This window comes from Phoxinus phoxinus, assembly GCF_949152265.1.
Source record: "Phoxinus phoxinus genome assembly, chromosome: 9".
In the NCBI taxonomy this organism is placed as follows: Eukaryota; Metazoa; Chordata; class Actinopteri; order Cypriniformes; family Leuciscidae; genus Phoxinus; species Phoxinus phoxinus.
This window is the reverse complement of record NC_136884.1, coordinates 1,065,001-1,092,875: the sequence shown is the minus strand read 5'-3', so window position 1 is coordinate 1,092,875 and position 27,875 is coordinate 1,065,001. Positions and strand designations below refer to the sequence as shown.

Sequence of the window (27,875 nt, the reverse complement as noted above, 5' to 3'; positions counted from 1 at the left end):
CTGCCAATTTTCTTCTTTAAAACAAGACCAATCTTACATCCATATTCCAAAGCATTCAAGAGTTACAAACATTTAAGTTCGGAAAGTGCATTTTCATGTATATTCAAAAAAAGGGGGGTGACACTTAAAGGGCTTAAAGTAAACAGGGCCTTATTTACAGCTGCGTGAACTTTCTGCTGAACGTCTTTTGTGTTTCGCATCAAACCTGGAATGGCATGAGGATGAATAATGGATGACAGAAATTTTATTTTCTCTTGCAGCCAAACGTAGGACCAAATCTTATTTTGAAATGTCATGGTTTAAAACCACTTCCAAGAATCTGCAGTCCTTCCCACTCGACCCAGATATATGTCTCTCTGAGGGCATGTCGTGTGTGTTTAGCGTGTTCATCTGACCTCCACGATGCTTCACATGGATCCGTCTCACACACACATACGCTGATGGAAGATCTGAGGTCTGTAATTAATTTGTGGTGTTCGCTCTGGCTATTATTAGCCGTGTGATGTGTCTGATTTGCTTTGTGTGGCAGCGAGTTGAGAGCGAAACTCAATCCAGGACGAAGCTTCTCATGTAGAGCCAGGAATTCAACAACACTTAACTTTCTCTCTCCATAATGCGTGTCTTTGGCATCTCTGGCTCATATGTAATACTGTATTTATTGTGCATTGTTTGGCGTGTGTCGCGTATGTCAGCATGAATTCTCCAGTGGATGTTGTTGGTGGGCTTCATCTGTGCTGGAAAACTCAGTGAACGGCATCTTCCTCTTGGATCTTGGCCGTTTCTCGGGGGCGGGCGAGTGGAATAATGGGCTGGAAATACAAAACTGGTCTGCGTCTTAATCACCATCGCTCGGAGAACCGGCGTTAGAAACACTTTGCATTTCACAAACACTTTAAATATCGCTTGGAGAGGCCAAAAGTTGTGTTTGCTAAGTCAAGCATCACTAGTATTGCTTATTTAAATAATTGTATCCCTTAAAACTCATCTGTGATCACCAAAATTACATATTTAAATGTTTTTTCCATGTCGTAAAATATCTTGAGTGTAACTCGACACCCTCGCCTCATTTAGTATGCGCGGTTCTATGAATATGCAAATGAGCCCCGCCTCCACTCACTCACTCACTCAGAGATCCACTGGGTGACGATCACACGTTGATCTGATTGGTTACAAGGTAGTTTGTGACGTCAGCGATTTCAAACCGTGTTTTTGAGACTGTCTTTGGTTCACTGCAGTTTTAAGCAGAAAATACTCAGCAATGCTGTCGACTTATGAATTTACACATGGTTTGTCTTAAAGCATATTAATAACACCTCATAGACACATAAACAACATTAAAAACTTGATTTTCACCACAATTTGCATATTAATAGAGCCGCGTATACTAAATGAGGCAAGGGTGTCGAGTTACAATCAAGACATTTCAAGGCATAAACGTTTAAATATGTAATTTTGCGGATCAAAGATGAGTTTTAAGGGATACAATAACTGACTACAGGGGAATTTTAAAAGTTTTTTGGTTTTAAAGAATATTAAAAACACCACATAGACATAAACAACATTAAAAGCTGGATTTTCACCACAGGGCGACTTTAAGTTGAAATGTAAGGGACTTGGTTCTACGCATCGTTTGATTGGATGTTGAGATGTGGGCGTGGCACTCAGGTGTATGCAGATGAGCTTGAGCTAACAGGGGCGGAGTTTAAGCGGACTAAATACAATTATTTATGAGATTTAGAGGTCAAAAAAGAAACATGCACAGATGAATCTTCACAAAAAGATCAATAACGTGCTTCTTTTTTTTTTTTTTATCCGTTAATTTCCATTTCATGCTGACTTTGCATTTATCTGGTGGTACCGAACCTTATAATTAATGAGTTCGATATAATTACATTCAAATGCCTCTGACATTAAACCGAGTGTGTTATTATTTAGGACATTTTTCACTGACTTTAACTCACAAGTGCTCAGCAGGATCCTCTTCAGACTGTTGCTCTGCCATGACAGTAGATGAACTGGAAAAAAAAAAATTACAGTCAAAATCAAAAATTTTAATGGTACTGGACAACAAGGCAATACTGAAAAAAAAACTTTTTTTGTACTGTCACTCACATTATCTTTTGAAAATATTAAAGGGGTGGTTGATTATGATTTGACTTTTCTAACTGTAGTTAGTGTGTAATGTTGTGTTTGATCATAAACAACATCTGCAAAGTTACAACGCTCAAAGTTCAGAGCAAAGGAAGATATTTTCTTTTAATGAAATTGCTTTTTAAGGACTACAACAAACGGCTGATAGGAACTACACGACATTCCTCCCGGGTTAGTGACATCACCAACCCTAGAATTTACATAAACCCCGCCCCCTGAACACGATTTATTGATTATGATGACAGAATATGCTAATCAATGACTAGAGCCTCTCCATCGTTTGAACATAAACACTGAAATTTTCAGTGCATGTGTGTGTGTGTGTGACGTAAAAGGACACAAGCTCTTGAAGCTCCGCCCCCTGTGCCGGGACCAGCAGCTCATTTGCATTTAAAGGGACAGACACAAAATCGTGTTTTTGCTCACCCTCAAAAAGTGACAATTTTAACATGCTATATAAAATATCTGTGGGGTATTTTGAGCTAAAACTTCACACACACACTCTAGGGACGTCACATCAGAGACTTATTTTACATCTTGTGAAAAGCGCATTATACCACCCCTTTAAAAACCCAGGAATCGACTTTAAGTGATCTGACAGAACTGCAGGATTATTAATGCATTTGCTGAAAAATGCATTTGCACAGGCCTCATTCTTCACAGATTAGCTGAGAGGTTTCCAGGGCTTCGTGGGAGGAAAACAGAACAAAGATGCCGTTTAGTTCCAGAACACAGTGATGAGATGCTCTCTGTGTGGCCCACTTTTCAAATGGGGCTCAACATGTTTTGCATGACGCTTCCCATTGGAAAGAAATTCACAAATGAGACCTCTTAAATATCTCACTTGTTGCCTATAAACAGCAATGAGATTAAACACAAGAGAAAGTCTCCTGCTTCTCAGAGGTTTCTCTTGAGAAAATGACAGTGTCTTGTACGGTGCGCAGAATCAAAGTCAGATCTAGAGATCTCAGTATGATTAAATTAAAATGATATGAGCAGCTTTCCACAGTTCTGTAGTCTTACGTCCACGCTTAGGCAAATGCACACTAGGAAATTTCATCCTTGTGCCCCATTTCTCTCCAGAAGTCACGGATAAAAATGTCTTTGTACTTTAAACTAAGTCCCAAATCATGCAATATACACTAAAAGTATGAACCAACAAAAATATTCTTTAGTGATGTTACCATTAAGTTATGAAAACTGTACCTTTGAATGTTCTCTGACCAGGTTTTTAAAAATGTTTCAATATTAGGGCTGACAAACGATTAAAATATTTAATCGCGATTAATCGCATTAATGTCATAGTTAACTCGTGATTAATCGCACATTTTTATCTATTCTAAATGTCTCTTGATTTCTTTTTGTTCTATTATTTTTTCTAATTTTAATGCTCTTATCAACATGGAAAAGTGGATCGGCTTGCTTTGTGCAAATGTTTTTTTATTGAAAACAACATATACTGTGTTCAATTTCACACTAACATTCTCACTTGGAGCAAATAATCTCTCACACAATGTAACTCTGTCCATCAATAAAAGGGTGATAGAAATACTGACGAGGTAACGTTACTGACGTTGACGAGTGTGTGTAGAAACGCATTAGCTGTGTGTGTGTGTGCTTGACCATCGAGTGGTATTTAGACTGGACGATGATAGCTCAGTTCACAACGACACAACACACAGATCACTTTGGTCTTGTCAATTGAACCATTTGGCAACTTTTTAAAAGTAAACTTTTCATTCAGGATCTTATTGGCCTCCATTTCGGCGTCTCGTGCTCATCATTCATCCACTCAAAACGTAATGTTAAAGCGGGTCGCACACCGGACGAGAAGCGCAGTGGCTCGTATTTAAAATTCGAACACATTATTCTCTATGTGCACACACACCGGCGGCGCCATTCTGCGTTTTTATTGCTGGCCATAAACTGAGAAAGTGCGCGTCCGATGTGCGATACGAGTTGTCCTAGACGCGGCTCGACGCTGCGCTTCTCATCCACTCTTTGGCCGGTTCGCACATCTATGGGTTCGCAAACAAGTGTGTGTGGCGTCCTGTTGTTTTGTTTCTGGTCTAGCTAGATCCGCTGTGGTGTTGTAGTTTTAATAACGTTACTAGTTGTTGCAAAAGCATGAGAAAAAAACTACAAAGTTTGCTAGGCGTTAATCTCGCGATAAAAAAAAATGTATGCCGTTAAAATGGGTTTGCGTTAACGCCGTTAATAACGCGTTTAATGGGCAGCCCTATTTAATATATATATATAGTATCCCTTAAAACTCATATTTGATCACTAAAATTACATATTTAAGCATTTTTTTTCTCGAAAGCAAAATTCTTCACGCTAGGGCTGCACGATTAATCGGAAAAAAAAATCACGATCTCGATTCAAACATAAATGCGATCTCATTTCTTAATGATGGCGATTCACCCGGGGGGTCTAGATCATTGATGGGGAGCTGCGCAAAACTTGGTCACTAAATATTTAATATTCAGTTATGTTAATGATCACAGGCCTATTCTTAAAGATGTAGGCTATTATTAATAATAATGTTATTTCAACACAATATCTCGTTATTTCGAAATAATGTGTGCGTGCATCTGTAAATCCGGTGACGCGTGTATTGATTTTTATTAATAAACAAGTGTTTTCTCTTAAAGTGTCGACTCGGCTGCAAAGATGAAGTTGACGATCGCCATCTCCGTGTGAACGCGCTTATAGAGAGAAATGCACATAAATAAGCCTAATAATGGATTACATAATCAGAGAGTAGCCTTTTTCTTTTTTCGTTTTGAATTATTTCGTTTAAAGACATTTCAAGCTTTGTGTATTTGATGTATTTGTCATGTCTGTGTGAGGCATACACTGAGTTTCGTTAAGTTAGGATGTGCTCTAGTTCACGTGCAATAGCGCGCGGGCGCCTCCGTTATATTTGTTTCGTCGGCCTATTCATTAAATACAGGCAATTGGTTGATGAAAAATTTATTAAAATTAAGATACAATTTATACAAAACGAAATTCACTTTAAAGAAAGGCTTTCTATAACAACTTCAACGGTCAAAATCATGTCTGACCCGCTCCATGTCTCATATTGCGCATCCTATCTTACTCGGTCGTGCTGTTCACTTTTCATAAATCAACATAAATGGAAAAAAAAAATAACATTATAATATTTTAACAAATATGAAACGCGCTTTTTTAATGGCTACAATAGTATAGTAGGCCTACATAGCCTACTCTCAATTTGTACAAATTTCTGCACATTAATTTAATTCTGAATTTTGCACACACAAGTTGAAAGGCATTTGTTCAAAAAAAAGTTCACGGATAATTGTGCGTGCATTTATTAGCCTAATCATTATGATACTAAAATCCAAACAAATAGGCTATGCTATGTACAAAAAATCAGATGAGCCCATAATATGAACAAATTATTTTCTTTAAGGGGTCTAAAATAAAGAAAAGAGATTAGAGACGATTTTTTGTTACTTCTGCAGACCTGCACTTTATTATACTGAATGTCCTGTGTTTTTTTGTACTTGAGTGCAATAAATTTTGGTTGAAAAAAATGAGAATCGTGTAAGAGAATCGTGATCTCAATTCCCATGGAGAAAAATCGTGATTCACATTTTAGCAAGAATCGTGCAGCCCTACTTCACGCCTTAAAATATCTAACTCAACACCCTTGCCTCATTTAGTATGCGTGATTCTATGCATATGCAAATGAGCCCCGGCTCCACTCACTCACTCACTCAGAGATCCACTGGTTGACGATCACACGTTGATCTGATTGGTTACAAGGTAGTTTGTGACGTCAGAAACACGCAGTAACATTATAGAATGTTTTAATGCGAACGTCCAACTAATACGTTCCAGAAAATGATGTGTAAATTATGTTTTGAGAACATTATTAAAGACCAGATAACTCTGAACGATCGTGCAGATAACATTACTGTTTAAAGTGCATTTATTCTTATTAAAAGCAGAATAATGCATAAGCATGCAACCTCAAGTATACTTTTACTGCATGCATTTAACCAAATTTTGTGCATTAATGACACAATTTTGGGGGGAAAGTTGATACATAAGTGAAACATAAAAAAAATCCAGTGATAACAACATTTTCCTCTTTCTTCGAGACGTAGATGCACATCACAAGCTAAACTGTTCCAACACCGGACATGCTCATGATTCTCCCACGCCGACACGCATGAGAACACGGGGGATTCCCTGAGGGCCAGACAGACTGTGCTGGATAATGCTTTAATGACAGGGAACACCACATACAGCGAGTGTGTGTGTGTGTGTGTGTGGCTGCTGTGGTTGCTGTTTCACAGCTCTGAGCATTTCACTGGCCAGCATTTCCACTGCAGGGTTTCGATCGCTGACGCATGCGATCTTCTCCGTCTGCGATCGGCAGGAGTGAGCTGGAAATGTCACTCGTCTGAAATAGAATAAACTCTTTATTGAGTCGCATATGGAGATGAGTCACTCACGCCCCCGCGTTGACTTCACGACAAGTAACTTTTAAATTTGGTTCCATGGCATTTGTAGTGACTTTTTTTGATGGAAGTGAGAATGGGTCACACCAAATCCACAGCGACCGTTGGCTTGTGAGTGGACCTTAATGGCTAGATACCACATTTATGCAAATACGCAAACATAGACGCAAAAGTTTGGCCAATGCGGTTTAGAAAATGTCACCATTTTTGGAATTGATATTTGGATTTTTAAGTACAGTTTAGTTTGAGTACGTTTTAATAGTGCATAATTAGTTTATTATTTTTTTTAATTAATACATTTTTAGCTAAATGTGATTTGTATATGTACATTAACTTAGTTACCTCTGATAATAGATAAACTAAATTGTAATGTGGACTCTGTAAAGCTGCTTTGAAACGATGTGAATTGTGTAAAGCGCTATACAAATAAATGTGAATTGAATTTATATTTATATTTAGTCTAGAAAATTTTGCACACGTCAAGAAACTATAACTACATTAGCATATGCAAGCTTTTGCCGGATTCTGATTGGCTGTCAGTGTTTTTATCATTCATCAACTGGAAGAAAAGAAAACATTATGAAAGTGATTTGTATCGTTGCTTTCATATTCTCAACAATTACTAAAACTTTATAGTTATCGTTCTTTTATCAGATTGGGAGTCTGCATAGGGTGTCTGTTTTTTTGTTTTTTTAACTTTGATTTTGTATTTACGGTGCGGCTTGGACGCGGCGTCCGCCGAAAACAGACTAGGCGCCTATCTTTAGCGAAGCGGCGCGGAGAGACCATGTAACACTAGTGACACTAAGTGCCCTATTGTAACGTTCTGAAACGCAAGTATCAAGCGCGAAACGCAAGTAACTTTGTGGGCGGATCTCTGTTGCTATTATACCGGCGGGATAAACGACTCTTGCGCCCGACGCAAATCTAAAATGTGTTGGTCTGAAGTCTTCATTACTCATAGGTGTGGTTTGGGCGTAACGTGAAATAAACCAATCAGAGCGTCCTCTCACATTCCCTTTAAGAGCCGGCGCGCTTGTTCCACGGCGGATTGCTATTATAACGGCGGGTTTGCCGGCGCACGCCAGGAGCGGTTCACAGCCGAGGAGACCGACGTTCTCGTCAGGGCCGTAAAACACAGAGAAGTGACATTGGGGATGATGGGAGAAACACACACACATTAGCTTCGGTTAAACAGGCGGATAATAATTTGGGTAAATGTGTAATCTAGATTTATGCCTATTTTTTCACATCTTCACGGACACAACAATGATTTCCCTCGTGTGTTAATATTTTTCCTTGTAATAATGTATGATTTGCAAAAATATGAACTGCTGCGTCTGTTTAGATGAGAGAATCAAAGTGTGTGTGTTGTTCACACACTACATAATGGCCAAGCACGCGCCCTTAAAATAGCATGTGACTAACGCGCGGCGCCGCTGACTTTAGACTCGGTTTCTCCTGGTCAGTGGCGGGATTGTTTTCTGAAACTGCAGAATATCACCAGGGAACGTTTGCGCCGGAACACACTCCTCTTTACACTTAACCACAGACTCGCGGTATTGCGGTAACCGTCCCAGCCCTATTACTGTCTCCTACAAACCTCCACTGATCGTTTTATCCTGCTAAGGCATCTATGCTAAAAGAACAGAAGCTCTTCCACTAACCGGGCCTCTAAAAGTTCATCTGTCACATCTATTAGAATAGATGAGGTGAGAAACGGCCTCTAACAGCAGCTGCAGACGTGCGTTCGGACACACTCCACACCCGAGACCAATTCCCACCTTATATTGGTCTCTGCCAGATCGAGTCGGTCTGTTAGCGAGGAACCGCATGCTAAAGTCTGTTCACATTAGAGATACAGCTTCTGAAGTCTGCATACCTGGAAGACGTATAGAAACTAGTGCATCGGAATGTTTTTTTTTTACTGAAACCGAAATTAAAGTTTTCATTGAACAGAAAACCAAAACTAAAGCTGATTTAACAATCAATCACTGAAAAAAAATGGAAAAAAACGGTTTTCATACTTTGATTTGATTTGCATTGATTTGTAGCTGACATGTGAACATGGTGGTTGTGATAAAAACTTGATATATTCAAACATTATAAGAGATGATGAACGTGAGGCGGCAACAATAAAGAGTGTCAAAACATTTGTTTGTAATTGGAAAGCTCAGACTTTGTTTGATATCAGAATCTGAAGAAACAAAGCTTATTGCGATTAACGGACTGCATCGCTAATCAAAACACAATTTGGTCATTCACTTGCTTTAAAGATGTCATGTTTCGTCTTCTTACAAAGTCTTGCTGTAGTTCAGGCTCGACTAGAACATGTTTTCCTGCTTGAATGTTGATTATTCTCCTCATATTCTCCATTGTTGCGGCTCCTCTCTTCCCAGTCTGTCAGTAACGCTCTGTTTACTTCCTGTCTCTATGAAGCCCCTCCTTCTGAAAAGCACACTGTGCTCTGATTGGTCGGCTGGAGCAGTGTGTTGTGATTGGTCGAGCGCTTCGAGTGTGTTTGGGAAATGTCCCGCCCCTTACCATAACCGCCAGTTTAACACACTACTAACTAACTCAACCAGGCCCCGCCCCTTTATTCTGCGTATTAATTATTATAATGAGGAATATTGTGACGTGTTCGTTCAAGAAACTCGAGACTACAATGGAGGCGTTTCTGGAGTTCAGAAACACTGACGCTCATATAGAGAATTACTTTGAAATCTTTTTCATGCTCAAACACAACATTACACACTAAAGAAAGATGGGAAAAAACTGAATACGCTATTTAATGTAAAATATAACTTGTTGCTGAAATGTAACCATAATTAAAATGGTGATACGATGCAATTATTTTAAAGTCACATACATAACACACATGTACACACACACACACACACATATATAGTCAGACATACATACATATATAAAATAAATAAATAGATACACTGAATATGACTATATATTATACACATGGACTATGGTTATTGTATGGCATAGCATCACAAGTATAGCAGCAATACTAGTAAAGTGATTAGTTTGAACTTTGCAGTCTTTTAATGATATGAATGTTTACTGGATTAGGGGTTCGACTAGCCCAGGTATGAACCTCACTGGGTCTGGTGGTGTGAGTCTTATTGGGTTAGGTGTTCAAATATGTTTTGACATTTCTCACATGTAAAGTGAAGGGCTCCATAGGAATTAATGGTTTCAATTTAAAAGCTGTACAAATTTCAGCATAAACACATCGGGGTCACACTAGCCATTAGGGTTACTCGAACCGTAACCCACTCTCTCTCTCTCTCTCTCTCTCCGTCTGTCTCTCTAACGCTCCAACCCTTGATTACGCTAAACCTCAGCCATCACCACAAATGCCCTGCGCTCTGCCAACACACACAGGCTCGGGTTCTGTCAGTCTGGGCTTCATATACAGCACACTCTGGGATGCCGTGCTGATGTCACGGGCTTGCGTCCCAGACCGTCGGGCTAAAAGCAGGGCCGGTTACACACGTGTGCGGGAGAGAGTGGGAGAGACCCGAGTGTTGTGTGGATAGACGCGGGTCACACTGGTTCTGAACAGCCACTAAGTGGAGATGTATCATCTGTCGACTTTTTCCCAGACGTCTAGCGTGGCATATCTCGGTCAAGCCCGTATACACACGTCTCGGTCACACGGCATCAGAATTAAATATAGAAACAATGGGAAAAATGTGCAATATATATATAAAACTATTTACCCTAACCCTTTTTTATTCCCATTGTGACATTATGATGTTCTTAAAATACTGTCAGTTATTTTTCAGTGACAAATGAACAAATATAATTGTATTATTTAATATTTTTATTTAGATATTTTAATGTATTAATTTAATTATGTATGTGTAATTATGTTTATTTATATTTCAATATTTAATTTATATTTTTCATCACAAAATAAGCACACCCTCCATTACCAGAATGGAATATACACACACACACACACACATGTATACACACGTATACACATATACACACACACACGTATGTATATATATATATACATATATACACACACACACACACATATATATATATACACACACACACATATACATTACACACACACATATATATACACACGTATACACATATATATACACACACACACATATACATTACACACACACATATATATACACACGTATACACATATAGACACACACACACACACGTGTATATATATATATATATATATATATATATATATATATATGTGTGTATACGTGTGTATATATATATGTGTGTGTGTGTATTTATGTGTATACGTGTGTGTATATATATATATATATATATATATATATATGTGTGTGTATGTATATGTGTGTGTGTGTGTGTGTATATATATGTGTGTACATGTGTGTGTGTATATATACTTATTTTAATTACATGAGATGATCATTAATCAAAATTAAATCACAATTAACTACATATTAATATTTTCTGAGAAAAGCTCCATATTGACTTTAAACAATATTGTGCCATTGAAAAAACATTTTAAATATTGGCTTCAGTAGTTAATAAACTGCTTAGTTTATTTTCATAAATGAAAAGTTTGTGTTTGGTATCACTATCACTCCACAATAAGGTCTCATTTGTTAACATTAATTAACTTCATTGGTCAATATGAACTATAATTTACAATTAATAATTTAGCAGACTTTTTAATCCAAAGCGACTTTAATACTTTAATTGTTCTTAGTTAAATGCAAAGCTCAACATTTACTTCTACATTATTAATACAGAAATGTCAATCTGTTATTATATTATTTAATGGACCTGAGCTTATATGAACAAACAACTTAGTATTATTAACTGTTTTTATTCATCAACGTTCACAAAGTGTAATAAATACTTGTTAATTAATGCATTAACTAGCATAAGCTAATGGGACCTTATTGTAGTGTACTTTTTTTTTTTTTTGCATTGTGACTATTTTATAATAAAAAATATGCTAAATAATTATGAAAATACTCACAATTTTAAAAAAAGTTCTAATAACACCAGTAGTGAACTGATTAAGTTTAATGTGAATTCATGTGTTTATTGGGTCTCAGTAAAAGTGACCATGCAAACCATCCCCTGTGTGTGTGTGTGTGTGTGTGTGTGTGTGTGTGTGTGTGTGTGTGTGTGTGTGTGTGTGTGTGTGTGTGTGTGTGTGTGTGTGTGTGTGTGTGTGTGTGTGTGTAGGTGTGTTTATTTTTGTGCATGTGGTTTGTGTGTGTGTGTGGGTATTTGTTTTCTGTGAGCATGAAGAGTGTGTGTGGGTTTGTTTGGGTGTCATGTGTGTTTGCTTCGAGTCTGTGGCGATGGTTTAAAACCAATAGATTTTGTTTAATGACACCGCAGAGGAAAAACATGTCTGGCTCAACATGGCAGCGCTCTCTCTCTCTAAAGATGGGCCGCACTGAGCAAAAAAAAAAAAAAATCAGTCTGTTGGTTTTTAATTATCATATTAAGAAAACATGCATTAGTTATTTTGCCTTTTTAAGAAAGCATTTTATTTATTATTTTTGCGGCGTATTTATATTTAACAGCGCTTCGTCAGAAATACGAAGTTTCTAAATGCATTTTTTAAGATCCCACTCTAAATGCTGGGTTGTTTCAACCCAATTTTGGGTCAAATATGGACAAACCCAAACGTTGGGTTAAAAATGTAATTTAAAAATGTAACCCAACGGCTGGGTTTGTCCATATTTGACCCAAAATTGGGTTGAAAGGAAAGGAGTAAACACGGTCACTAATAGGTTGTGACGGCTGTCAATCAAAATGTGGAGCGGTGATTCTCTGTCAGAAAACAAATGGATAATTCGGTCAATTAAAATGTGAATTTAACAGAATTTATCAAGATGTTGCGTGCTGTGGTTGTTTTAATTCACATCCTTTATAAAAAAATTATGAACGTTTTTGGTTTAAAATATTCTTAATATACACTCTAAAAAAATGCTGGGTTGTTTCAACCCAATTTTGGGTCAAATATGGACAAACCCAAACGTTGGCTTAAACATGTAATTTAATAATGTAACCCAACGGCTGGGTTTGTCCATATTTTGACCCAAAATTGGGTTGTTTAGAGTGGGTTGAAAGGAAAGGAGTAAACACGGTCACTAATAGGTTGTGACGGCTGTCAATCAAAATGTGGAGCGGTGATTCCCTGTCAGAAAACAAATGGATAATTCGGTCAATTAAAATGTGAATTTAACAGAATTTATCAAGATGTTGCGTGCTGTGGTTGTTTTAATTCACATCCTTTATAAAAAAATTATGAACGTTTTTGGTTTAATATATTCTTAATAAACACTCTAAAAAAAATTCTGGGTTGTTTCAACCCAATTTTGGGTCAAATATGGACAAACCCAAACGTTGGGTTAAAAACGTAATTTAAAAATTTAACCCAATGGCTCGGTTTGTCCATATTTGACCCAAAATTGGGTTGAAACAACCCAGCATTTCTTAGAGTGTATAAGACTGTCAATGATCTAATTTCATGTTGTTTTATATTTTATTTGTTCATTGTTTATTTTGTTGGATTTCAGTTGGACTTGGTCAGAACTGTTTCAGAAATAGTGATCTCATGATGCCTTTGGACTCAGTGATGTTGAGTTTAAATGACGTGTAAAATAAAGACAAGTATATTATCAGCTGAAAGGCTTTATATGAAGTTAGATAGACATTATATAACAGTTTCAGGTTATATTTTAGTGTTGGTAACATGTCCCACACAAACTTATAATCGTCCCACATTTGGTTTGTTTGATGGTGGTCACCTGTGTCTGGTTGTTTTGACTATCGGTAATATTACTGAAAATATTAATAGTCTTTTAAATCCGGGACTGAAAATGAGTGTAAAACGAAGTGTAATCTTGTCACAAACTACTTTCAGACTATTAATTAAAATGACAACCGTATATACTCGTAATGGCTTTCATTTCTGTTCAGAGACTCTTATTTTAAAGTTAAATTCCTGTTATATTAGTTTTATGCTAAAATTTCACAATGCTGAAATATCTAGATGGATAACATCGAATAAATATATTTTTGTCAGGTTAGTTAAACCTCAAACCGCTTTATATAAACCTCTCTACTTTACCGTCTCGCACATCCGCCATGTTTGTAGTTTTTAAGCTCTTTTTATTCATGTTTGTAGTTCTAATCGAATCCTCGTCCAACGCGCCATGTGGGCAAAAAGTAGCCGATCCGGGTATCTTTGAAACACTCATTCCAACACACTACGATTTGGGACACATTAATTATAGTTTTGAATACTATTTAGGAAAGAAAGTATGCGAATTGGGATGCAACACTAGTTATTTACTTTTGTTTCCTCGGTTTCTAAGCATGATCTACAACTTAATCTTCCCTGACATGGTAATAATATAATAATTGCACAAATATAAGAGTGATAAACACTTTTGAATGGAACAAGTATCCGAGTCTGAGTTTGATTTGGTCTTTTGCTATTTGTTGTGCTGACTTGGGAATTTAAAGCGTCTGGTGCCAAATAAAATCCACCCACTCAACTACACAATGACACAATAAGGCACCAGAAGGCTGGATGAAGTGTGCACTGTAGTGCTTCTCTGTCTCAGAAGGGTCTCTTTAGCATTATTCAGTGATAAACAGTGAGTGTGAGGGTTCGAGACCCCACAGATATCAGCTCACACACACACAGCTGCGTTCAATTGCAGTTTGTTGGGTGGGTGGGGGGTGGGGGGCTGATGTCTGACGAAGCGTCAGCAAGACGATCTGTTTTTCCACGGAGACGCCCAGTGTCAACAGACTGGCTGTCTCTCCCACACACACACACACACACACACACACACACACACACACACACACACACACACACACACACACACACCGTTCACACAACCAGGGGAATCACAGAGCAGCCACTTCACATTAATTACTGTAAGAAAAAGGTTCAGTGGGGTTCCATATAGAAACCCTAGAGTTCTCAACTCAAATTTAAAGCCAAAAAATTTTCTATATAAAGAGAAATGTCTTGCTGTAGTTCTCAGGCTCGACTAGAACAGGTTTTCCTGCTTGAATGTTGATTATTCTCCTCATATTCTCCATTGTTGCGGCTCCTCTCTTCCCAGTCTGTCAGTAACGCTCTGTTTACTTCCTGTCTCTATGAAGCCCCTCCTTCTGAAAAGCACACTGTGCTCTGATTGGTCGGCTGGAGCAGTGTGTTGTGATTGGTCGAGCGCTTCGAGTGTGTTTGGGAAATGTCCCGTCCCTTACCATAACCGCCAGTTTAACACACTAACTAACTCAACCAGGCCCCGCCCCTTTATTCTGCGCATTAATTATTATAATGAGGAATATTGTGACGTGTTCGTTCCCGGGAGAAACTCGAGACTACAATGGAGACATTTCAGGAGTTCAGAAACACTGACACAAATGAAGATGTACAAAATCATAATAGGTCCTCTTTAAATGACAGCAAAACACTTGCATGTTTAATGGGTTATTTTATAGATAATGTATATTTACATTTTGTTTAATTCTTCAAAATTGATCAAAATATAAGTATGTCCATCTTTATCCGCATACATATAATATACTCTCATATGACCCAATTTTTGGTCAAATATGGACAAACCCAGCCGTTGGGTTAAATTTTTAAATTGCATTTTTAACCCAACGTTTGGGTTTGTTCATATTTGACCCAAAATTGGGTTGAAACAACCCAGCATTTTTTAGAGTGTACAGTATATAGCAAATCTCAATGGCTTGATGGTTTATATCATCACAAAATGTAACTATTATCACCCAAATCTTCACATAAAATTGTATATAAGTGTTTACAATATAGCAAATCTCAGCGGCATGATTGCTAATATTGCCATAATAATATTGCAATAATCTGCAAAATTTAACTATAAGGCATTAAGATATTAAGTCAGTAATATGTCACACACACTCATCACATGGACTTTGTTTTCAGTTTGCACCGTTAGTTTGTTGTCATGTTAGTTTCATTGGTTATTCTTCTCAGCGGTGTATGATTGATTACCTCTTGTATTTAAGTTTCTGATCTTAGTTGTCCGGTCTCGTCTGCTGTATTTGGATTATCTTTAGTGTGGATTAAACCAAGTTGTGACGGCATAAAAAGAGAAAAAAATAACAGTGTTAATGATGCAAAGCTCATCAAATACGTAACAAATTAATTTCAGCTGTAAATACAACAGTGTCATTGTTCGGCTCAAGTCAGTTAAAGTCCCTGTGCTGAAAATCCAGCTTTTAAATGTTGTTGTTATGTCTATGTGGTGTTTTTAATATGCTTTCAAACCAAAAAACTTTTAAAGTCCCCCTGTAGTCAATTATTGTATCCCTTAAAACTCATCTTTGATCCGCAAAATGACATATTTAAACGTTTATGCCTTAAAATATCTTGATTGTAACTCGACACCCTTGCCTCATTTAGTATACGCGGCTCTATGAATATGCAAATTGTGGTGAAAAATCAAGTTTTTAATGTTGTTTATGTGTCTATGTGGTCTTTTTAATATGCAAATCATGTGTAAGCTCATAAGTGGACAGCATTGCTGAGTATTTTCTGCTTAAAACTGCAGTGAACCAAAGACAGTCTCAAAAACACAGTTTGAAATCGCTGGTGTTTCTGACGTCACACACTACCTTGTAACCAATCAGATCAACGTGTGATCGTCAACCAGTGGATCTCTGAGTGAGTGAGTGAGTGAGTGAGTGGAGGCGGGGTTCATTTGCATATTCATAGAACCGCGCATACTAAATGAGGTGAGGGTGTCAAGTTACATTCAAGCAATTTTTTAATGCTTAAAAATGTACTTTTAGTGATCAAAGATGAGTTTTAAGATAGACCACAGGGGGACTTTAAGTTGATAGTGTCAGTAAATCAATAATACTGAATATTCGTTGTCTTCACTGAAGTGTACGCTAAAACTCGAAGCATTCCAGCAAAAAAAAGCGATGTGGCATTCTTGTGTTTGCTTTGCCAGCGGGGTGTAAAGCCGTCTGTACTTTGCAGTAATAACTCATTGCCTCTCGGGTGGGGTGGTTATTTCAACTTAATCAAGTTGTTTAAAACACAGTTGTGCGCTAGGCGACAGGGCAGCTATTTTGACGCCAGGGATATTCACTGGGACGGTTCTGCTCTATAAACCGAATCCCCTGCTCACTTTAATGGAGGAAATCAGACTCGGCTTGAACAGAATTTAATTCACCTAATTGTGCTGGGGGTTTTTCTCCATGTTACTCACTCGACATGCAGTTGTACTCATTATTTTAGCCTCCGTTTGAGTGGCTGTGTGGAGGAAACATGGCCCTGAGAAAACCACATCATAAAACACACAGCGCAGTAAAATACGACTTCAGTCAACCTCTCCCTCGCCCCTTTGGGCTTTTTTACTGCACTGATTTGTCTGCAAAGCAAACAAATACAGTTAAAATCTAATTTCACAACTTCATTATTTTGAACATTAGCAGAGAATTCTTTAAATCTGCACAAATTAACATGTTGAAAGTGTAACTCTTACCCATAATGATAGTTAACATGGCATCAAGAATCATCCATCAACTTGTCCAAGCATACATGAAAAATGTCTGGGACAAAAATTCTGAATGTTTTCTTTCAAACAACATATTTTTGACCAATCTACAATAAAACCAACATATATATATATACTGTAAATACATAATTTTACTGCGAGAGAGTACCAATATCAGTTTATTATAAACCATCAAAATAAAGTGCTAGCAGATATTAAGGAGACAGTCTCACTCGGAAAAATGCTGGGTTATTTTTTAACCCAACTGCTGGGTAATTTTGTTGGGTTATTTAAAATACAAAAATTAACCCAAATGCTGCTATGGAAGCTTGTTTCCGCCACAGAATAAAACATTTTAAAAGATAATTGCAACTTTTTTCCTCACAATTGCGAGTTTACATCTTACATCTCAGAATTGCGTGATATAAAGTCGCAAATGCGTGTAATAAAGTCAGAATTGCGTGATATAAAATCTGTGAGATATGAGATATTAACATGCAATTCTGAGAACAAAGTCAGAATTTTAAGTTTATTTCTTATAATTGCGAGTTTATATCTCACAATTCTGACTTTATAATTCGCAATTGCGACTTTATATCACGCAATTCTGAGATGTAAGATGTAAACTCGCAATTGTGAAGAAAAAAACTCACAGTTGTCAGATAAAATGTCGCAATTACCTTTTTTATACGGAAACAAGCTTTCATAGCCTGCTGGGTCATTTTATTGGGTTGTTTTTATTTTATTGGGTCATCACACACCTACCCAGTGCTGGGTCAATGTAACCTAATGTTGGGTCGTCTGTGGCAAACCGGTTCAAACTGGAAACATTTGTCAACGGACATTTTGTGTTCTTCTCTGAGAGAAAACTTCCTAAAGGGGGAATTCCTGAATGAAATTAAGGTTCGTATTACATCGTATTCCTATCAAATTATTACTGTACAAAGAGGAAAATGACTGTAGTCTCACATTTTACCTTTTTTGTTTACATGCAAGTAACGTCTGCTTGGAACGCTAGCCGAACGACGCGCTAGCAAAGGTTTGGCCTTCCAAACCTTTCAAAAAAAAATTATATAAAAGAAAGAATGACTTGCCATTGAATAAAAAATATTGTATATGAACTGTTCCTGTCCTATATATATATATATGAAGACTTCAGATGCAAAATTCTCTAATGCCATCTGAAATTTTCTTCTAGAATGATCATTTTTATCAACCTTGTATGTTTATGTTCAGTTATTTCACTTTAATGGCAATGAAAACTACCTATTAATTGTCATTAAAGTGAAATGACTGAACTTAAATATACGAGGTTGATAAAAATGCTCATTTTAGAAGAAAATTTCAGATGGCATTAGAGAATTTTGCATCTGAAGTCTTCATATACATATATATATATATATATATACACTCTAAAAAATGCTGGGTTGTTTAAATCCAATTTTGGGTCAAATATGGACAAACCCAAATGTTGGGTTAAAAATTGTATTTACAAAATATTAACCCAACAGCTTGGTTTGTCCATATTTGACCCAAAATTGGGTTGAAACAACCCAGCATTTTTTAAAGTGTATATATAACAGAGATTTTAGAGTACATTTATATAATTTAAAATGAAAACCTTCAATATCAAATTGACTGACCCAGAACCGTCAAAAAAACAACCCAGCAAATGGGTTAATGTATAAAACCCAACAAGCTGGGTAAAAATAACCCAGCATGTGTTCTGTCCAGTATTCACTGGCTCACTTTATTGACAAATAACCCAGAAAATGGTTGTTTTAACCCAGCATTTTTTTAGTGTAATGACTTCATTAACATGCAGTTACTTACTAAGTAGTCAGTGGAATGTATTATATTATCCTTAATTATTATTAGCACAAGCAATAAAGATTATAAGGTCTTTTTTTAGGATAATTATTTTGATGTTTTGTTTCAAAATCACAGCAAGGTCCTTGTGCTTCCCTGAGAACCGCTTCTGTTCGCACTAAACCCTGGAAAATCCCAAGCGGTCCAGCTACTGTGCACGCGGCCAACTCATGGTTTAGCCTTCACTTTTCCACCGCCGGTTTCAAATCCAAAGACAAGGCGGAAAACAAATGAGCAAGTCAGTTGTCGAGATCGTTAGCAGATAGAGAAATGATCCATGTCTCTGACTTCTGGCTATTGCATCCAACTCTGCACTTCTCATTGTGAGCTCTTCATCCGCAAGATTTCCAGGAACATCTGAATGCTACCGAATCTGTATTCATGCACACGGATAAGCTAAACGCACCGCTTACAGATCATGTCTCATGCTTTTGATGTTAACAGAGCACTTAAATTACACACTGATTCAATTACAACTAAGAATATTTTGGGGTCTTTTAGGAGGCCTGGGATTTCACTCAATTGGTCTTTTTCTAGACAGAAAAATTGAATTGAACAGTAGATTTATATATATGTTTGGTAATCACATGTGACCCTGGATCACAAACCCAGTCTGGAGTCGCACGGGTATATCTGTGGCAACTATACATTGTATGGGTCAAAATTATAGATTTTTCTTTTATGCCAAAAATCATGAGGATATTAAGATCATGTTCCATGAAGATATTTAGTAAATTTCCTACCGTAAATATATAAAACATGTATTTCTGTGAGTGAATGCAGCACAATCGTGAACATAAATGCACAACTTTAAAGGAGATTTTCTCAATGTTTAGATTTTTTTGCTCCTCAGATTCCAGATTTTCAATAGTTGTGTCTCGACCAAATATTGTCCTATCCTAACAAACCACACATCAATGGAAAGATTATTTATTCAACTTTCAGATTATGTATACATCTCAATTAAAAATGTTTACCCATGTGACTGCTTTTGTAGTCCAGGGTCACACATTGCAAACAAGGATCTATAATTTTCCTCAGATGCTCAAATATTCCATGCCGTCTCAATTAATAATGCAATAAAACGGCATAATAATTATAAAATATGTTAGCAAATCAACTAAAGATTAAAGCATGTTGCACTGCAGGACATGTAAAGGTCCCAAATCGACTATATCTGAATGCAATCATGGATTTGCATAACAATGCCTTTGATAGTCACCTATCAAAATACAAGATTTATATTTATTCATTTGGCATTTATGCAATGCTACTTGCATTGCAAGGTATATATTTTATCAGTGCATGCATTTTCTGTGAATTAAACCCATGACCTTTGCATTGCAAGCGCCAAGCTGAGCTACACTGTAAAAAATGCTGGGTTGTTTCAACCTAAATTTGGGTCAAATATGGACAAATCCGAGTTTTGTCCATATTTGACCCAAATTTGGGTTATAACAACCTGAAATTATAGATCCTTGTTTGCACTTTGTGACCCTGGACCACAAAACCAGTCACATGGGTAAAAAATAAATAAAATTGAGATGTATACATAATCTGAAAGCTGAATAAATAAGCTTTCAACAATAAGTGTACAGGAATGCACCATTATATATATAAAAAAATGTATCCATACTAAATAAAAGGAACATTATATTTTTGGTCTTTTGAACCAAGTTTGCTTTTGAAACACATTTCTCTAGTTGAGAAACTTCTGCATCAGATCTACGGCAATATGCAAAAAAGAAAAAAATCAGACATATGGCTTTGTCTTTTCTCACTTTGACTTCTGTAATGCACTTTTTATGTAACTGCCTAAAAAAACAGACAGAGTGCAGCTTGAGCAAAAACTGCGGCCAGGTTATTAACAAAAGCCAGTCAGAGCAAGCATATTACACTAGCTTTGGCTTCCAGTCTCAAAAAAGGATTGATTTTACCGTTCTTTATTTGTTTTTAAAGCACTAAATGGCCCAGCACCTTTGCTTTAGAGTATCAGCGTTTCACTACATCAGTTGTGATCACTATTGCTTTTTCAGCCACAGACTGACTTTTCTTCACCTGTCCTCATATTTCACAAGCTCTTGGTCTGAGAGGCAATAAAAACTAGATATTTACATTCTCTTAGGAAAATTTAAGCGGCGCTTGCCCACGCAAAACTCGAGAATACTAGCGTATCGTGGATATGCCAAGGTTTAAGAATGAATATCAATATTAATTAGTACACACACACCTGGGGCCCTATTGTAACGTTCTGAAACGCAAGTATCAAGCGCGAAACGCAAGTAACTCTGTGGGCGGATCCCGGCGCTGTTGCTATTATACCGGCGGGATAAACGACTCTTGCGCCCGACGCTAATCTAAAATGTGTTGGTCTGAAGTCTTCATTACTCATAGCTGTGGTTTGGGCGTAACGTGAAATAAACCAATCAGAGCGTCGTCTCACATTCCCTTTAAGAGCCGGCGCACTTGTTCCACGGCGGATTGCTATTATAACGGCGGATTGCTATTATAACGGCGGATCGCTATTATAACGGCGGATTGCTATTATAACGGCGGATTGCTATTATAACGGCGGGTTGCTATTATAACGGCGGATCGCTATTATAACGGCTGATCGCTATTATAACGGCGGATTGCTATTATAACGGCGGATCGCTATTATAACGGCGGATTGCTATTATAACGGCGGATTGCTATTATAACGGCGGATTGCTATTATAACGGCGGATCGCTATTATAACGGCGGATTGCTATTATAACGGCGGATTGCTATTATAACGGCGGATTGCTATTATAACGGCGGATTGCTATTATAACGGCGGATTGCTATTATAACGGCGGATTGCTATTATAACGGCGGATCGCTATTATAACGGCGGATTGCTATTATAACGGCGGATTGCTATTATAACGGCGGATTGCTATTATAACGGCGGATCGCTATTATAACGGCGGATCGCTATTATAACGGCGGATTGCTATTATAACGGCGGATTGCTATTATAACGGCGGATCGCTATTATAACGGCGGATCGCTATTATAACGGCGGATTGCTATTATAACGGCGGATTGCTATTATAACGGCGGATCGCTATTATAACGGCGGATCGCTATTATAACGGCGGATCGCTATTATAACGGCGGATTGCTATTATAACGGCGGATCGCTATTATAACGGCGGATCGCTATTATAACGGCGGATCGCTATTATAACGGCGGATCGCTATTATAACGGCGGATCGCTATTATAACGGCGGATCGCTATTATAACGGCGGATTGCTATTATAACGGCGGATTAAAACACAGAGAAGTGACATTGGGGATGATGGGAGAAACACACACATCAGCTTCGGTTAAACAGGCGTATAATAATTTGGGTAAATGTGTAATCTAGATTTATGCCTATTTTTCCACATCTTCATGGACACAACTATTACTTCATTATTACAGCTTACTCACTTCATGATTTCCCTCGTGTGTTAATATTTTTCCTTGTAATAATGAATGATTTGCAAAAATGAAAACTGCTGTGTACGTTTGGATTAGAGAATCAAAGTGTGTGTGTTGTTCACACGCTACATAATGGCCAAGCACGCGCTCTTAAAATAGCATCTGACTAACGCGCGGCGCCGCTGTCTTTAGACTCGGTTTCTCCTGGTCAGTGGCGGGATTGTTTTCTGAAACTGCAGAATTTTACCAGGGAACGTTTGCGCCGGAACACACTCCTCTTTTCACTGAACCGCCCCCCCGAGCGCAAGTTCATTCCCTAATTTACCGACGTGCGTCTGTGGAGGGAAGAGTCCGCTGTGCGCGGGTGCAGAATAGGAATGATACATGCGTCGTGTACAAAGTCAATTGCGCTGGGTGCAAGATACGGCCCCTAAAGTTTGTGCTTCGAGACAATCTGTCTACAGTTAAAATGGCTTTATCTTATTAAAATAAACCCAAATAAACGTCCAAACCACTGTCGCTTCCAGCCTTCAACACCTCAGGCTCTTGAATGATGTTGCCTGGGTTTCATTCCCACGTTTTTCCCTGAAAATGACTGTTTTCCCGAAGCCATCTACTGTAAACCAAGCAGAAGTAATTTGATTGCTTTGGTTCCAGTTCTCAGACATTATCTTTATCCTATAATACGGGTTCTCTCTCCGAGACAATGATGCTGCTTTTCTTCTCACCTAGTAAATTTTAAGCTTATCTACATAGAAATTAAAATGAACTCATCCAGCTGGTATATTTATCAAATGCTTGGGTTTCTTTCTGAGTCAACATTATTGAAACATCAACCCTTGTTTTGGTTTCGCTCGACTCCAGATACCCACTTAAATCAGTGAGAGCGCCACAAACTCTGATAGAAGGCCTCTCTTTATGAGCGGCGTCCAAAATCAACTCTAGGATGATGATGTGCCGACAATCATCCGCAGATTTAGGCCAAGCGTTTCCCAGCATTCATAAAGATCATTACATCGTGTAATTATTTTCGATAGCACGCCCCAGCGCTCCTCAGATTGTTCTTAATAACACATCAGCACTGATTTAAACACGCATTTACTAAAACTAATCATTTAAAAAAAAAAACTGGATATCATTTTGCCAGGACAAAAAAATAAAATATGTTTAGATATTTGTGACCCTGGACCACAAAACCAGTCACATGGGTAAATTTTATTAATTTGAGATCCGAAAGCTGAATAAATAAGCTTTCCATTGATGTGTGGTTTGTTAGGATAGGACAATATTTGGCCGAGATTAGGGATTAATCACATCCAAAGTAAAAGTTTGTCTTTAAATAATATATGTATGTGTTCTATGTATCACTACACCACACACAGTTTTTTCAAGATTTCTCCAAAATGATTAGTCCAAAAATGTGTCAATCAAACTTGGGACCGTGTGGAAGGCATGTCCCCAGAGACAGACGAGCCAATCAGGTTTATCTTTCCGCGGATTGATATCTTACGGGACTTTTTACTGTGCAAGTGTCCAGAATACAGTGAGTCAACGTTGCTGTTTACGGTCAGGGACTATTTTTTCCAGCGGAAGGAAGGCTTTTAGTGATTTTACTTCATGAAAGTTGCATAGTTACATATTTTTCGGCTTTAATATTTGTATTGTGTGGTAACCGTTTTATAAAAGGCACAAAATATAAATATTTTATATATAAATAACAATTTTTCTTACATATATACATGCATGTGTGTGTATTTATATATACAAAATAATTATACACAATACACACACATATATTATGTAAACACAAACTTTTATTTTGGACGCGATTAATCACTAGCCGAGACACAACTATTGAAAATCTGGAATCTGAGGAGCAAAAAAATGTAAACATTGAGAAAATCTCCTTTAAAGTTGTGCATTTATGTTCACGATTGTGCTGCATTCACTCACAAAAATACATGTTTTATATATTTACGGTAGGACATTTACTAAATATCTTCATGGAACATGATCTTAATATCCTCATGATTTTTGGCATAAAAGAAAAATCTATCATTTTGACCCATACAATGTATAGTTGGCGATTGCCACAGATATACCCGTGCGGCTCCAGACTGGGTTGGTGATCTAGGGTCTCATTCGTACTGAACAACAAGACAAAAATGAGGAAGAACATAATTTTTTGAAGTGGTCCGATGTTATCTGAGGAAATGCTATTGGCAAAAATGAAGACCGACAGGTTTTGCAGTAATCAGCAGAACTCTTTCTTCTCCGCCCGGCAGGAGAGGGAACATTTCTTTTGGAGCACTGACATAATTATGTTTTTGGACTCACTGCATATTTTTGAGGATGAATTATAACTTTTTAGAAATAAATGTTAGTATTTAACAATTGTGTGCGCTCTCTGAAAGATTGATTTTTTCCTGCTGGTGTGCAAACGGAGACTTTTGAGAGGAAATGAAGGAATCTTTGCCAGTGACAGATAACAGGGAGAGACGGGCACAACGCCTCCCTCGCGAGAGAGCACACGCCTCTAACCCGACGTTTCCCTGCACATGCTGACACTGGAAGCCTATACTTGTGAGACTTTCTCACGAACGGCCTCATAACGGTCAGCCTTACAGATTACACGATTAAGACTCCTAAAATCTTGTTGTGCTTTCCGACCAGTCATCGTGTGCCGTCTCACACACACATTCACTCGCACGCATATATACACATGCACTCACTCACACACACACTCTCGCTCACTCACTCACACAAATGCACTCACACACACTCACTCTCGCGCACACACTCACTCGCGCACACATACACACACACACACACACACTCGCACACACACACACACACTCACTCACTCGCGCACACACTCACTCGCGCACACACACACACATTCGCTTACTCACTGACTCACTCGCGCACACACACACACACACACACACACACACACACACACACACACACTCACTCGCACACACACACACACACAGTCATTCTCGCTCACTCCCGCACACACACTCACTCGCGCTCACACACTCAATCTTGCTCACACACACTCACTGACTCACTCGCACGCACACACACACACACACACTCACTCTCGCTCACTCCCGCACACACACACTCACTCGGGCTCACACACTCACTTTTGCTCACTCACTCGGGCACACACACACTCACTGACTCACTCACGCACACACACACACACACACACACACACACACTCTCGCTCACACACTCACTTTTGCTCACTCACTCGCGCACACACACACACACACTCACTCTCGCTCACTCGTGCGCACACACACACTCACTCTCGCTCACTCACTCGTGCGCACACACACACTCTTGCTTACTCACTCACTCACTCACTCATGCACGCACGCACGCATGCACGCACACACTCACTCACTCACTCGCACACACACACACACACAGACACTCACTCATGCACGCACGCACGCACACACACACACATACACGCACTCACTCACTCACTCGCACACACACACACACACACACACTCACTCGCGCGCGCACACACTCATTCACTCGCGCGCACACACACACACACACACACTCACTCGCACACACACACACACACACTCACTCTCGCTCACTCGCGCGCACACACTCACTCACTCACTCGCACACACACACACACACACTCACTCTCGCTCACTCGTGCGCACACACACACTCACTCTCGCTCACTCACTCGTGCGCACACACACACTCTTGCTTACTCACTCACTCACTCACTCATGCACGCACGCACGCATGCACGCACACACTCACTCACTCACTCGCACACACACACACACACAGACACTCACTCATGCACGCACGCATGCACGCACACACACACACACATACACGCACTCACTCACTCACTCGCACACACACACACACACTCACTCGCGCGCGCACACACTCATTCACTCGCGCGCACACACACACACACACACACACACTCACTCGCACACACACACACACACACTCACTCGCACACACACACACACACACACACACTCACTCGCGCACACTCACTCTCGCTCGCTCACTCGTGCGCACACACATTCATTTTTGCAAATCATACATTATTACAAGGAAAAATATTAACACATGAGGGAAATCATTGTTGTGTCCATGAAGATGTGAAAAAATAGGCATAAATCTAGATTACACATTTACCCAAATTATTATACGCCTGTTTAACCGAAGCTGATGTGTGTGTTTCTCCATCATCCCCAATGTCACTTCTCTGTGTTTTACGGCCCTGACGAGAACGTCGGTCTCCTCGGCTGTGAACGCTCCTGGCGTGCGCTGGCAAACCCGCCGTTATAATAGCAATCCGCCGTGGAACAAGCGCGCCGGCTCTTAAAGGGAATGTGAGAGGACGCTCTGATTGGTTTATTTCACGTTACGCCCAAACCACACCTATGAGTAATGAAGACTTCAGACCAACACATTTTAGATTAGCGTAATATAGCGTAATATAATAGCAACAGCGCCGGGATCCGCCCACAAAGTTACTTGCGCTTTGCGTTTGATACTTGCGTTTCAGAGCGTTACAATAGGGCCTTAAAAGTCACAACAACAAGTGTGCGAATGGGGAATCATTAGTTCTCGGGGAAACACCCTGGTGGCGAGTTCATAGAACTATCGGGTGCGAAAACCCCTTTATATTCCTGACATGTCCTACCACTCCACGGCTGTGATGTTCCCTAGAAATTAGCCTCAACCCGCTCATGTTCAGAAGCACTGTGTGAAGCCTTTGCTCACAGTACAGGCTGATGCTGTGTGTCCTGCTGGCAGACGAGCACTGCTTTAATTATCTAAACGAGTGCTAAACGAGTGCAACACTGCTCAGTCTCACCCACACCAGACAGAGCTGTTTACCCAAACCCATCGAGACATCATTACAGGCTCTCCACATCCCTCAAATGTGTGTGTGCTTTACACTAACCTACATTTTCTAAATACAATCATGACATTTATAGAATACAGGCATTGTTTTATGACTGAAGCAGATGTTTTAATTGCACTTTGACTTTATCGGCTTTTAATTAAATGACTCAAACGTCTATAGTTCTGATGAGTCTGATGAGACTGCAAAAAATATATATGTTTGTCTTGTTTTTCAGTAAAATTTCTAAACGTTCTGAAATCCTATTTGCTTGAGAAGCAAAATTACATTGGACATAAAGTCTTCTGTAAAATGTATCAAAATTAAATTACTTTATGTGATCCGGATCGAGACTAAGGGCCCTTTCACACCTACCTTGTTTGATCCGGATTTTCTGACTTCAAAAGACTTGATCCGAAT

At 38.6% G+C, this 27,875-nt stretch overlaps 1 protein-coding gene and 1 long non-coding RNA gene across 7 annotated transcripts in view; one reads left to right on the top strand and one right to left on the bottom strand.

Moving 5' to 3' along the window:
• Positions 1 to 27,875, bottom strand: part of pthlha (parathyroid hormone-like hormone a) — a 132,829-nt gene that overhangs the window by 32,689 nt on the left and 72,265 nt on the right. For 2 of the 6 annotated variants that reach the window (XM_079623928.1, XM_079623927.1), the window contains exons 4-6: positions 16,931 to 17,273; positions 15,706 to 15,764; positions 1,962 to 2,015 (exon numbers count right to left, since the gene is read on the bottom strand). The gene's annotated coding sequence lies outside the window, so the exon portion shown is untranslated. Of the gene's footprint in view, positions 1 to 1,951; positions 2,016 to 15,705; positions 15,765 to 16,930; positions 17,274 to 27,875 lie in introns of all 6 variants that reach the window. The other 4 variants (XM_079623929.1, XM_079623930.1, XM_079623931.1 and 1 more) reach the window with 4 other exon arrangements.
• Positions 1 to 27,875, top strand: part of LOC307004601 — a 76,438-nt gene that overhangs the window by 36,083 nt on the left and 12,480 nt on the right. The gene's annotated exons all lie outside the window — the stretch shown is intronic.